The sequence below is a fragment of the Corvus hawaiiensis genome, chromosome 13, assembly GCF_020740725.1.
Source record: "Corvus hawaiiensis isolate bCorHaw1 chromosome 13, bCorHaw1.pri.cur, whole genome shotgun sequence".
NCBI classification, from domain to species: domain Eukaryota; kingdom Metazoa; phylum Chordata; class Aves; order Passeriformes; family Corvidae; genus Corvus; species Corvus hawaiiensis.
In genome coordinates this window covers 16762125-16775110 of record NC_063225.1, presented here as the reverse complement: position 1 = coordinate 16775110, position 12986 = coordinate 16762125, and the positions used below count along the sequence as shown (strand labels likewise).

Genomic DNA, 12986 nt, shown 5'->3' with positions numbered 1-12986 from the left:
AAACTCTTCTAAAATAAATACTTGCTTCAAGGGCTTTAGCTCCTTATTCATTCCACTAGGAAGATACAGCACTCTATTATTCATTTGCAGTATAACACCTATGTTAAAGAACCTTAAGCACACTTGGTCCTTATTACCTTTCAGTGAGATACCAGCCACTGGCCACTGCGTGTGGAACAGGTTATTTAAAGCTTTGCATGATAGAGAAATATTGTTTGACAAAGCACATAGCAAACAGATGCTGAAACTGCACAAGGTCTTCTCTAAATCCCCTCTTTAGTTACTGTTAGTCAGGATTTCTGTCTTCCACATATCACTAGAGCTTTTTTGCTGAACACAGCTTCCGTGTTATCAATCACTTGCACTTCTAGGCTATGGGACTTGCACCAAGATCTGCATCCCACTTGAGTTTCATTTCATTGTTCCCAAGACATCCACTATGGAACCAGAGTATGCCTAACAATGACCCAGATCCACCTGTTTACATTCTTCACCAAGCCTTATATCGTTCACTTTTTCATGCAAATAGCTCAGTTTAACCCCATTTTGCATCAGATGCATCGTGGAGAAGGACCTGGTTTCATGCCAGCATTCCGTAATAACAAGAACTCTAAGAGAGAAGCCTAGACGGGCCTGTCCTACTTGCCCCAGCTCCTCTACCCCACGTGCAGTTGTTTCACTACCCAACAGTCACTGATCCACTCACACCAACCAAAACGTAAGACTGTCTCCAGTGCTGTCAAAAGGCTGCATTCCAGTAACTACTGCCAAGACAGTCATACTCCTCAGGTAAGCCTGATTATACAAATACTAGGCTTTCATTAGCTTATTACTTATAAAGAAGCATCTTCCTATTGTTTAGTTGAATATCCCATGAACGTTGCAAGAAATCTTTTCTAATTCTAAGCTGCTTGGAGATATCTTAAGTATGAATTGCTTAGATTTCAAATGGCAACTCCTAACAAGTACAAGTGTTTCAAGCATCTGTAGACTGACCAGGAAGAAACAAAACTTCTACTAGAGGCCCAGAAGGAAGACAAATTTCACTTGCACAAGTCCCCAGCATCCTGATTCACTCATCACATGTCATGGGAGAGTTAGATCCCATAGAATACATGTAAAGAAAAATGTCCCAAATAAAAGACAGCTGAATTAGAGAGTTCTTACAGATCAACTCAAATTCAGAAGGAAACAGCAAAACTATTGAAGACATCAGAACAAGTGCAGATATAAAACACAACTGTTCTATAAGGTCTGTTTCTGTGATGACACGGCTGCTTTCTGTATCTGGTCATCATAACAGAGTATTTCACAAGCAGTAATATAGTTCTGGTTAAAATAATGAAAGGTAAACATGAAGCAAGAAATCTGACATGAGTATATAGTCCAGAAAAAAAAAAAAACCAATTAGTCAATAAACACTACTAGATGTCTTCAGTCTTTACAAAGCTGTAACTGTAGCTGGCAGGTTTTTTTAAAGCTTTCTCATTTTTCTTTCTATTCTATAATTTTCTGCCTTCATTCTACATTTCTTCCTTTGGTTTTAAGTGTCTTGTAAACAACTTTTAAAAAGCAACTCCCTGTTTTATCTTCTCTTTTCACCCAAAATACAATTATCTGCAATCCCACCTTGCTTTTGCATCTTCTTCAGGGGCTAAAATTGTACTTCACTCCTTGGCAGCTGCAGAAAGATGAGCTGTACATAAAAAGATATACTTATTGGGTGGGTACCAAGACAGTACTGGTGCTTGATAGCAGATGTTTTGCAGGTACTTGGAATTTATCTGCTGTAGCCTCAGGCAGGATGGGAACTACACTATGTTGGCTGCTATAAGCAAACTAGAAGAATTGCTGTCCCTTCTTCCAAGTCCCAGATGCAAAAAACCCAAACCCAACAAAATTCACCAAAACAAAACTTCCATTATTTAGGAATGTTTATTTCTAAAAGTTTAACTGGCACAGCCAAAGGCCACAATTCACAAAGGCATGCTTATAGAAATTTGCATGCTGTCACAACACATGTGGACCATGTAACTAAATACCCTATTTTCAAGTATGGTAACATGAGACAAATGAAGGCAAGGAATTCTAACCAGGAAAATACACAAATAGTTTAGGGCCTTTAGGGCCCTCTACTGCTGCAAATCTTGCTGAAATCACCTCTGATCCTGAAGACTCTGAAGTGTTATCATGTCAGATACACAGATGCCAAGACACATCTTCCTTTTGCTTCAAAATCCATATGCAACAACTGACTTCCTATTCCCAGTACAAGCTCCTTGTCACACACATTGAGGTAAAATCAACAATCTAATCAGATCTGACAAAAAGTTGGCAAAAAAAAGTTGAAATTATGATGATAACTATTTGAAATATGGTTATGTCTATTATCCTTAATGATAAACCCCACCCTAAATACACATTTTGCCTTGAGATACTAGATAGTGATACATGAAGCCGTCATGATTAGCAAGACATTTAAAAATTAAGTACCCAGTGAGGTGAGGACAAACCTTTACCATTTCTTCAAGTCATGTGATACTTAATATAGTACTTCCCTTAAAAAAATCCCAACCACCTGAACTTAATGGCAAATCTTCAAGAGCCTTTTTTAAGGCTTCTTACTTTACAGCAAAAGAGACAAAGGCATATACCATTGGGGAAACATTTAGTCATCCTACTGCAGTAAAAAATGGCTGAAATAATACATGGAAGACAATATGGCACTTTGTCAGCAAATACTGCTGGAAGACTCACAGAAAAGAGCTGAAGATTTGAAGAAACAAGTATCAGAACAAATTAGGCAGTGTGGGAGGTGTGCTACACTGTTGGCTGACCTTAGAGATGTTTCCTACAGGTCTCATCCTAGGGTATATGCTGGATTGTTTCAACAGTGAAACACATTGGGAACTTCTCTTTTGTGAGTCACTCCAGGAACGATGTATCAGAGTAGACTCAATAGTAAATTATTTCTTTAATAGAAACAATGTTTTATGAGAAAACTGTGCAAGTGTACACTTATGGGGTTTTATCTGTAACCTTTACACTGGAATCCTTCTATTTTTTATTCCAGTTAAAGCAGTCGCTCCACAACCACACGTGAAATTCTTTCACCGCATCATTCATAGATAAACTAAAGTAGCAATGCTGCAGGCAGAAGTGCACCAAGTGCTACAGGATGTCATTGATTATGTAATTTTGTAAAAATAAGATCTTCAAGCAGTAGAATACCTTGTAAGAAGATGGAGAGCAACCATGATATTCATATTCCCACAGTAAGTTTTGCTACTTATCTTGTGACAAAGGGCTTAAAAGAGTTGTCAAAAGTAACGACACGTTATGCGGTTTTTTCCTACAAAGACAACTGTTCAAAACTGGCTGATCTTTTCTGTGATGACAAGGGGCTGTCAGTACTGTGCTACCTACCAGACATTTTCAAATAAAGACACACCTAAGGTGTCCCTTAAAGGTGAAGCTGACATTTTAACAGGGAGCGAGAGAGTAATTGCCTTCAATAAGAAACTCACTCTACAGAGACTGTTTTGAAAACAGATGTTTGGAAATGTTTCCACTGGAAAAAAACCTCCTATAAAAACCTCTGAAAGCTATACATAATTTCCTAAACTTTAAAAATCTTTAAAAAACCCCCAAAACCCTGTTTAAAAACCTTCCAAAAGAAGTGCTTCAGGAAAAGAGAAGAATGCAACATTTTGCCATTAGCCTGCAAGAACAACTGATTGACATCAGGGAAGATGGAAATTTAATAGATTAATTCCAAGAAGAACCTCTGCATAGTTAGTGTATGGAAGTAGAGAATTAGTATCATGATTTAGTAAGCAAAACCAACAATGCACTTCTTCCACTTGGATCTGTCTTCGTGAGGCATCTCATTTGGATAGGACAGCCATTAAAACCAAGTATTGAAACAAGCTGAACCTAGAAGCAGCCCTTAAAATGGCTGTACACAAGTGATGAACCAACATTTTAAAAAAATTTAGAGAGGCACATTCAATCACATAGCTCTCACTAAATTATTCCTTAATGAAAGTAAAAAACGGTTTTGGTAAAAAATAAAACATATTTTCTAACCATTTGTCTTGTCCTCTATTAATTTCTATTTTTTGTGTATGTTCTCTAATGTGTATAATAATAGTAGAATAGTATGTGTGTAAATTTATAAATAATACACATTTTTGGGGTGTGCTCACAAATCTTTTACTGATAAGGGCATGAGATCAAAAAAATCTTTGGAAACCACTGCCTTAAAAGACCTGGTAGGCTGGCAATATTATTCCAGAGAAGTTAAGGCAATGGCTGATTATACTAAGATCCACATGGAAAACAGTGCTTTTAGTTTTCAACAGAAAGTACTTGAGGTTTTTTGCCCTCACACGCAGATGGCATTTTTAACACTTCAAACTGTAATTTATCTCTGAAAAGGAATGATAATAGCATTAAGGCAGGAACACTTTGTTCCCACACAGATATTCACACTCATTACTGAGCCACTTTCATAGCCCGGCCCTACAGTTGCTCCAGTACTGGTCTGCTTGGTTCCTCAGGCCACATATACCCTTCTTCCCACTTGCAGGCTTCCCTTATCTGTGTTAAATAACCTCCAACTACTGCTGTGTAAGTAGCTCACCTTAACCACACACTTGTACCACAATCAAGGTGTTTTTCTGCCTCATCTCTTCATCACTAAAGCCCTGCCATTCCCTTGGGAGTGGTATTACACAGTCAGCTAAAGCTCTGACATGAAAACTCTGAAAAAACATTCTCTGCCCATGACAGAGAGAGAACAGATTTTCACTCATTCATACAGCACCTGTGAACCATTTCAATAGACCCCTTACTTATCCAGGTCCACTACATACACAGGCCTCACACACAACTCATGAGACCCCCTGCAACCCCTCTTCATGTCTGGATTTGTTCTGTACTTAATCCATAGTCTGATCTGCCCAAGGTCACGAGGCAAACTTAACTACCCCTTCTTCACAGGTTTTAGTCTTCTGTACCTACACCTACACTCCTCAGCTGTTTCTAAGTCTGGTTAGCATGACACTGCAGCTGAAGAGACAACCCAGCAACAACCAGGCTTATCTCGACCTTACTCACAACTGCAAACACAGCACTGATTTTTTTTTTTTTAATTAAAAAACACCAAATATTTTTCAAGGTTGGTACATACTACAACATCTTGGGTTCTTGCCTGGGGTCTGTAGATCCTCAGCTGTTGCACATAATATTCCAAAGAGTACTTTTAACATCACAACAGAGTGATCTCATTTCCCACAGCCTTTGCTTTTTTCAACTGAAGCTGGACATTTATCTCTTCCTCCCTGTACCAGGGCCTTTAGTGATGCCCTGACCCAGGAGACGCCACTGGTTCCTTTTGCTTGACCCCATGCGCTGGCTGTGCAGCAGTGACTCCCACTTGATCCTTTCCCCAGGAGTTCAGATATGCCCCTGTCAACAGATGTGTTCCACAACAAAAAAATCATCTAAGAAAATCTTTCAGTCAAAAATTATGAAGAATTACAAAAATTGCAAGCTATAGTAAACTGAAATATTCAAGTTGGGCTTCCTGATTTCATTTATTCATATATTCATTTATAGGTCCATTGCTAAATTTTGATTCTGTCATGGTATCTAAACATATTTATTGTGTCTAAGGATTATGCCCCTCAGTGCTACACCACCATCACATTCCTGACACCATCCCTCCTACTACCCTAGGTCTTTTCTTAAAAAGGCACCACCACTTCTGTCAGACATCAATAATGTCTTTCCTGCTTCTGTTCTGCCTGCCAAGTGCCACTTTGCCATTTCCTGCTACACAGCACTTGTGTGAGGAGCCAATTCAGTTTTGCTATGCTTCAACAATGGTTGTCACAGGTATGTGAAGGAGGGGTGCACATGTGCCAAGCGCAGGAGGCAACTACAAGCCTTGTCTCTGGGAGGACTTTGCCTGGCAACACCTCCCATGAGGCAGTGAATAGGAAACACTGTGGAGGGGCTTCTCCAATCAGGTCGCGAAAAGGTCTCCACCAACGGACAGCAAAGAAAGGTTGGACTGGACCAATGGTGCCCTGTGAGCGGGCGGACTTTGGGAGGGGCCGGGGCGTATAAAAACTAACTGCGGTGTTGCTCACGGGGGTCTCGCTGGTGTTCATTCGGCGGTTCGCTCACTTCCTCCTTTGCCCTGGCCCCAGCCTGCCTTCTGGCTCTCCTGCCCTCGCACCTGTCCTGCCTCTCTGACCGCTGCCTTGCCGCTTCGCCCCGCGTCTTTGCCTGGGCTGCCTGCATCCAACCCTGCCGCCCCGATCCAGCCGGTCGCCGTGACCCTGTCCAGGGTCCTGGTCCGCCCGTCCGAGAACCCACTCACCGCGTGGCCGGCGCCGTCGCCGCGGGAGCCACGCCAGTGAAGCCACGCCTCTCCGAGAGCCGCGCAGGCTCGGTCAGACCCAGCCCGTCCGCAGGCAGGCAGCGTGCGCACCCCACGCCTCCTGGACGCCGACAGCACTGCCCTGGCTCGCTGGTGGTAACGCCCTCTTTTTCTCCCTGTCCCCTCTCTCTCTCCCCCCATTCCTTTCCCATTTTCCTTAGTCTTGCTGTGTCTTTCCTAGCCCTCATTAGTAGGGTAACTCCTTTTTATTTTGTTTTTCGTTACCAATAAACGGTTTTCAGATAACAACGCCTGCCTCGTTTGGCTTAATTTCGTTCCTGAGCATCCATTTTTAAAAGAACTCCTTGCAGTTCCCCACAGTGGAATGCAACAACTTGGCACATGTAAACTGAGCAAAGGTAAATTGTAGTCGCCATAAATTACTTTAAGCCTAATTAATGTTTCCAGCTGTACAAATTCAAGCCAGCAATTTTTGGAACTGTTTTATGCTTATATTTATGTCATGTGTACACAAACTTTAAATCTCACATTCCAGAAAAATCAGAACTATCCTGCTAGTACAGAACACAACTGAAACCAAACCACAGGATAGGCTGGACTTGAGGTTGCTGAGACAAAGGGTTAATTAACCAAGTTACAGATACCAACTATCAAGAAAGGTAAAGAGAGATCAGTATATGAAAATAAACAAGAATATGTAATAAGAAAAGCATTACACAACTGAAGACCTTTTTAAGCTGAAGGCAACATCATTGTTTAAGAGGTTTTCACACCACTACACCAAATACTTCAGCAAAACAATAAACACTTCAATATATTAGAGCAACAAATCTGCCATGGCTGACAAATGTAAATTGTTATTCAACTCAAAAAAGTAATCAGCCCATGTAGTACCATTGATTCTTTATCACCTCAATTGTTATTTGTTGTGATTTAGAAGACTGAGAGCCTCCTGCTTGTTCCTGGGTTATATGTCACTTTTTCATAAAGAAATAAGAAATCACAACCTTACAAAAGTTACCATAGAGAAAGACACAAGGTTCATTTACCGTTCACTTCACCCCATACTTTCTTCCTGCTGCCCAAACACAGAAAGATGAGCTACCTACTGAGAATGAAAGGAAGGCAGTTTGAAGTGCCAGCCTGGCCCATCTTGGCAGGGACTCAACCATTAGCTGCCAAGTAAAGGGACTACAAGTAAGTCAGTACTGTAATACTGTAAAGGTATTTTAAGACAAGACTTACTGTTGTATAGTCACCCTCACCTTGTGAAGTCAGTCAGTGCATTTTCTAGCTTTATGAAGATGCTTGAGTAAAAAGGCACAGGAGCTTTGAGAATCGAGGGGGTGTATCTCTGGGGATGAAATCCCAGCTTGCAACTGGAAGTGGAAAATATCAAAATGTTACCACAATTGCCTCAAGTATGCAGGCTAATTCAAACTCAATTCCAAGATAAGCATGTATGCACATAGCACACCCAGGGAAATGGTTCTCTACTGTGAAATCGGTTTTCAGCAGCACTAGCAGGGACAGAAACCTACAAAATTCATTGTACACAGTTACAAGTCTGGTGTCAAAACTAAGCACAGGCTCCCCACCACCTTCTCATCCTCAAGCACACCAGCCTCACTCCAAAGGTGTAACCTCCTTGCACCCAGAGACAAAAGGCACAATTCTCTCAACACTGATCAGACCCGGATTGCACCGCATGCTGTGGATGAGCACTTACACATCTAAGGAGCTCAGACTACCTTCAAGCCATTAATTGTGTAAAAGGAATAGATTGTTTATTCACAACAACAAAAATAAAGCATAAGAGATCTTAAGACACAGCATGATGTCCATAATCATAATCTCATCCACAGAGTTGCAAAACCCTAGATTATTCTCCTTAACACAGCCTCTGGAAGTCGTAAGCTAAACTACTCTGAAAAAGCCCTCTGCTTTACAATTTGTATCCTCCCTCTCCCCAAAAATTGTGCAGTTCAATTCAATGTGTATTTTTATAAACATATGTGGTGAGAAGCAGAACTCTGGAAGCAAAAACCTGCATTCTCCTTCAGGACTACCAAACTGCAATTTCCAGCTCTATTTGTCCCAACTGAAACACTAAAATCCAAAAGTAAACAAATGAAGAGTAAGCCTGATTAAGACAGCCTCCCCCCATTTGCAACAACACCCAACTATTTTGCTTGCTGTTCTCAATTTGCATCAGCATTCTATTGTCTGTAGAAACATGCATAAGCAGACTTGCCAAAACTTTTAAAGATTCAAAAGCAGGGAAAAGAAAAGAATTTCTGAAAGCTGGTACAGTGGTCTGTAAAGACATTCACACTTCTTTCCTAATTAGGACCCGGTGCAAAGGCAGCATCTAGAAAGCACTGCTTAGCAAGAAACTCTGCATATTAAGAAAAAAATAAATAATATCAAGATGTCTACACATTTGGCAGTTTACCAAAATCTCCAAGGGTTAGATAGGACTGGCAGCTGAGAATCAACTCAAATGGTGCTTTCAGTACTATAATGCTAAAATTATGGATTGGAGGGATACTTCAACGAACAGTATTGCTCGTATTTCATGAACATACAACACTAATATCCCAACAGTTATCTTACACTACAATGCCACAAAAAGGAATGGAGGTGAGATGTTTGAACTACTGTCTAGATGTGGTGACTAATTAAGTACTGCCATTTTTGCAAGCCATCTAGATTACATTTGCACAGGTTTAATAGATACATCTTATATAGGTAAGCATATAAAGTAACAATCCAAATATTGATGCCTCAGAACATCCTTGCTATGTGGAGTCAAATCTTTGAAGAAACAATATCAAATAAAAGAAAGTTTTCACAGCAAAAGTTTTAAGTCATCATGCAGTTCAAGCTATGCCACAGCTAGACAGTTCTTTCAAGCCCACTCCTCCCACTCCAAAATAAGACTTGACTCTACTGTAGTGGTGTTTTGTACTGATAGTTATATTTATAACTGTAGATGGATTTCCTAATATAAGCAGAATTCAGTCATTACATTAGCTGGCAAATGATGAAAGAAGTCTAAGTAAAACTGTAAAACAAACCAAGCTCAGAGTAAAATTACTTAATCCTATGCAGTTCAAATGCAAGTTCATCTTTCTCAATACTGTCTACTCGTAACCAATCTATCCATCACACACACCACAAAACCTCTCGCCTTCTCAGGCACTACTACAGTGCAATGGCAATGTTTCAAATCAACTTAAATTAGGCTGTACTACATTTCATTACATGATATCATGCAACAGATGTTACTCTAAGAACACACAGGACAATTATTCAGGATAAACTGCTGTAATCTGAATAGTAAAATGAATGGGTATCCTATATGAAATGGCCGTAGACTTTACCTAACTTTACACTGAAATTCAGAACTTGAATATTATCCAAGTTTGCCATAGTTAACCCACTTAGATTGGCAACCAGAAACAAGAAGTATTCTTATCTTACATAAGCTCAATAATTTTGTCACCAACAGATAAGCCAGAATTCCACTAAACCCTTTACTTCTGCAGTGACCAGTGAGTTAAATGAGGCATTATGAAACTCAAATGAAATGCACTTCCAAGAGGCAAGAGACACGCCTCCTCCCTCCTCAGCTGTGTGGTAACCTTGAATCTCCCTTGAAAATGTCAAATTATGAAAATTAAAGCAGGAAAGGTAGTTCAGCCAACTTAACTCACAGTTAACTTGTCTAACAGCTGTTCTGTTGGAAGTATGGCTGACCATTACACCATACAGATATGAAAGCTTTTCATATACTACAATTTGTAAGGTATTTTAATTAACACTGGCAGCTTGCATTCCTACTTAAAACGCACTGCCATCTACATACAAATGAGTCATGTTTTACATAAGAGCAATCTCAGAAATGTGTTGCTTCTTTGTTTTTAAATCCTAGGGACATTGTTCCATAGCCTTTGGGCTTTCCTGAGAATGCAGAACTCCCCAATGCCTCTAAGTAACATACTTCCAAACACAGAACTGCCTTGAAATTTAATATGGCTCAAATTTGGCTCCAAAATACAGGTCTACAAAATAAACTTTAAAAATATTTGGAGGGAAGTGGACAATTGTTTAATCTTACAAGAGATTTTTTCAATCGATGAACATTCCCACAATCTTTCTAACTAGACATCATAGCAGCACCTTAACACATAAATAGTAAAGCCTAAAAAAACTGAAATGGCTGGTCAGCAGAACAAAAGCGCTATAGAAGGTGAGCACAAAGCCAGCAGAGGCTCCTGCTCTCAGTCAGGTGTTCCCACGCAGTGACACTGCGCCGGGGATCTCCAGACACCCGAAGGCAAGACTGCACCCACAGATATCTGATAGGAGGGCATGGGAAAACAGAGGTGTCAGGACACACAGGCGGACCCCAGCCCGGGGCACGGACAGCCCCGCTGCAAGCACACAGTGCCGCCCCGCACCAAGAGAGGTTTTGCGCTTTGCTCAGCCCTGGACACGAAGCCTCACCGGGGCAGGTAGCCCGGAGCCGCTGGACCCTTGCACGCCCCAGGCCGGCCCGGGGAACGGCGAGGCTGCGAAGCAGCGCGGCTCAGCCACCCACCCACCCTCGTCTACGCTGCGCAGGGGCGGCCGCGTCCTTCCCTCCCCTCCGGGGTGGCCCTACAGGACCGCCCTGCGACCCGCTTCCAAGCCGAGCCGTCCCACCGCTCTCGTGGGAAGATGCGGACAGAGACACAGATAGATGGATATAGATCCACGCGTATGCAGACGCGGCAGGATCGTCCTTGGGAGGTCGTCACTTCACCACGTATTGCGAAAAGGTTTTTTCTCCATCGCGGTTGCCAATAGCGCCCAACAACGAACAGCTCCGTTCCCCGGGCAAACCCACCCCCAGCCACGCCACGCTCCCCCAGGCATGATGCGAGGGACCGGCCGCCCCAGCACCTTTCTCCTATTCCTGCCCTATATGGCACAGGGAAATACCGAAAGATCGCTGTTTTCCTCCCGGCCCGGCTCCTGACGAAGGATAGGTGAGCCGAGGCCGCTCTCCTCTTCCCGGGGTTCAGCCCGCACAGCACTGGCCCGGGCTGCTGCTGCCCTCCCTGGAACCGGCAACTTGTTGGGCGGGCAGCGCTACCCGCGGGCGAGCCTGTGCGGGGGAGATGGGCACCGGCAACCGGCGGCTGCCGCTGCTCGGGGGCAGCGCGCTGCCCGCATCCAGAGCCCCGCGGCAGCCGAGCGGCTCCGCGCTCCCGCCGCTCAGCCCCGCGCCGAGTCTTCCCCCTCTCGGCGGCTCCGCACAGACCACACGCTCTATGCAACGTGCAACGGCGGGGCAGGACAAGGGTCCTCGCAGGCTCCTACCGGGAACGCTGTTACTGTAGCATTGCGGAGCGTCTAAGCCCCGCCGCTCTCTCGCTTCCTTCCTTTCCCCCGCTCGCCTGTTGCCCGCTCCCGCCAGCTCGGCCGCCGCCGCCCGCAGCTGCCGCGGCTGCGGACTCCAGGCGCAGACCCCCGCCGGGGAGGGCAGGAAGCGCGTCATCACTTCGGGCCGCTCCACCGCCCTCCGCCCGGCCCGCTCTGAGGGACCCGCGGCTCCCACCCCGCGCCCGGACACCGGCGGGAGCAGAGCCCGCCTCAGCCAAGGGCTCGGAGCTCCCTCTTGCCTGGGCCTGAGGGAGAGGCACCTCCGCCGGCCGCAGCCCTCACCCAGGCGGTGAGATAGCGTCGTTCCCGCTCTGCCCAACCGGCACCACGGCAGCCAGGGCACAGCAGCTCCTTAGGGGAAGAAGGAGGAGAAGAAGGAGAAGGAGGAGGAAGGCCGGAGCAGCCCCACGGGGAGGAGAACGACCCCACAGGGCACCGCCACCAGCGGGGGCCGCTGTGGGGGCGCGAGGCGCCCGGCCGGCCCCTCAGGCAGCGCGCGCGGGGCCGCGCGCCCCCCGCCCAGCCAGGCCCCCCCAGAGCCGCGCCCTGGCCCCGCGGAGCTGCGGTGGGGACGGGGCCAGGGCCACAGAAACGCGCGGGTACCGGTCCCTAGGCGTGGAGAGCAGCCCGGACCGCCCGCGGAGTGTGTTGTGCTGTGCTTACAAGGTCACGGAATGCACTCGGTTGGAAAAGACCTCTGAGGTAATCGAGTCCCAGTTTACGACCGAACACCACCTCGTCAACCAGACCATGGCACTGAGGGCCGTGTCCAGTTGTTTGTTGAATATCTCCAGGGACGGTGATTCCACCACCTCCCTGAGCAGCCTATTCCTATGTTTAATCAGTCTGTCTGCAAAGAAATTTCTCATTATGTCCAACCAAAAGCTCCCCTGGCGTAGCTTAAGACTATATCCTCTTGTCCTATTACTGATTGCCTGGAAAAAGAACCCGACCCCCACCTGGCTACACCCTCCTTTCAGGGAGTTGTAAAGAGTGATAAGGTCACACCTGAGCCTCCTCCAGGCTAAACACCCTCAGCTGTTCCTCCCAGGACCTGTGCTCCAGACCTTTCCCCAGCACTTTTGCCCTTCTCTGGACCCATTACAGCACTTCAATGTTCTCTCTGAATTGAGGGGCCCAG

The 12986-nt window shown here is 44.7% G+C and overlaps 1 protein-coding gene across 4 annotated transcripts in view; it reads right to left on the bottom strand.

Moving 5' to 3' along the window:
• TLN2 (talin 2) overlaps window positions 1–12986 on the bottom strand; it is a 187224-nt gene that overhangs the window by 134954 nt on the left and 39284 nt on the right. Inside the window, exons 1-2 of one of the 4 annotated variants that reach the window (XM_048318037.1) lie at window positions 11783–11871; window positions 7678–7791 (exon numbers count right to left, since the gene is read on the bottom strand). The gene's annotated coding sequence lies outside the window, so the exon portion shown is untranslated. Of the gene's footprint in view, window positions 1–7677; window positions 7792–11401; window positions 11496–11782; window positions 11872–12986 lie in introns of those variants that run through there. The other 3 variants (XM_048318038.1, XM_048318039.1, XM_048318041.1) reach the window with 3 other exon arrangements.